Below are 1586 nucleotides of genomic sequence, written 5' to 3'. Positions count from 1 at the left end.
GTCTCTTGGTCTAAAAAGGACAGAAAGTGTGTGTGGGGGGGGGGGGTGTTGGGTCGACAATGCAACCAAGAATGAGCACGTCTAGATTTCTTGTGGTCACATAGGAAAGGTCACTGACGAGAACAAAAAATGCACAAATCCAGACATCCTTTGCATGTTTGCCACACTCGGCAACACCTCTGCCTCACCACTTTATGCCTCAGTGGATGTAAAACATGCTTGTGCCTCCCCTGTCCCTATGCCCTTACGCTATTGTTAATCTAGCATCACAGGTACAATGAAACAATGCCATTGTTAATGTGATGTCGCTGTTAAGTAATGCTGCTGTCAATCTATTGCCATTGATAAAATGAATCAATGCCACCACCGTTTTATGAAATTCTTTTGTCTTGCTTTATTTCTCGTAAAGAGTGTTTTGGGCCGTTACACTAAAGTATGACATCGGTAAAATAGTTGCATCTCCATTGAACTGCACAAAATTTAATTGCACAATGGTTGACACGACGATGTGTTTGTCCTTTCCGTCCCTTCGTTAGAACGATCGTTCCCGTTACCCATGCACATACGTACTAATCAAGTGCTACTCCTAATCTATCATCACATAGTCATAATGCAATTGTTATGCATGTTAATGTAAGCCCCCGTTAATCTAGTGCCAGTGTTGATTTGATGTGATGGCACTTCTTAGTTAATGGCACTTTTTCATACTGTCACTGTAATGCCATTGATAACATATGAGATGCTGCTATTAATCATATGCCACTGCAAAAAAGTGACACTACTTATATAACCCTGTTACATATTTGTGCAAACAGGGTTGTTTATCTCCATATGGTGTCTATTTGTGCAAATGGAAGCACAAACCTCAATTTTAGTGGAACTTGCTGTCAGCTGGCCTCACGGTGTTCTAGGTATTCCTACATTCATAACTAGGTAGAATGACTAACGCAAGATGAAATAAGATTATTCGTACGCTGAATTGATGTTTGTAGTGTGGAACGAGCCTGTCATGTGTGGAGGAGCAAACAAGCACTTCAGCCATGCTGTCAACGCAAGATAAAAGGGACCGAGTCATTGATGGCCTGGCCGGCGAGTCGGGGTCGTGCAAACGGCGGTGATATTGGGGTTAGTCGGACAAATTTTCTACAGCCACACGGAAGGAATTATGCTCATCGATTGGATGGAATTTCCTCCTCCGTGCCATCATAGGAGATCCCAAGGTGGAAATCAACTAACCACCTATAAAGTTATGCATAATCTTCCTCACGCAGGTCAGTATCCCCTTCATCCAGATGATTGTGTTTTGTCATGCCGAGCTATTGATATGTGCTACTGTTTTGCGACACCGTTTAAGTACATCACTTTCCTATCTTTTCACATTCAGGACAATGAAGATGATTTTAGTGGAACTGCACAAAATGGCCTGATGTTGAGTGATCTCTATTGCCTCCTCTTTTTGCTGCAATGTGTCAGTGTAAATTGCAAGATGAGCCATCAAACTAGCTGTGGTGTTGCCAACATGCTCAAAGTGCACGCAACATTGAGTGGAAAGAAGCATGCCCAGGAAATTAATGCGTGCGTAGGGA

Source organism: Triticum aestivum, chromosome 6B, assembly GCF_018294505.1.
Source record: "Triticum aestivum cultivar Chinese Spring chromosome 6B, IWGSC CS RefSeq v2.1, whole genome shotgun sequence".
In the NCBI taxonomy this organism is placed as follows: domain Eukaryota; kingdom Viridiplantae; phylum Streptophyta; class Magnoliopsida; order Poales; family Poaceae; genus Triticum; species Triticum aestivum.
The sequence above is the reverse complement of the archived record's forward strand: the minus strand, read 5'-3'. Positions refer to the sequence as shown.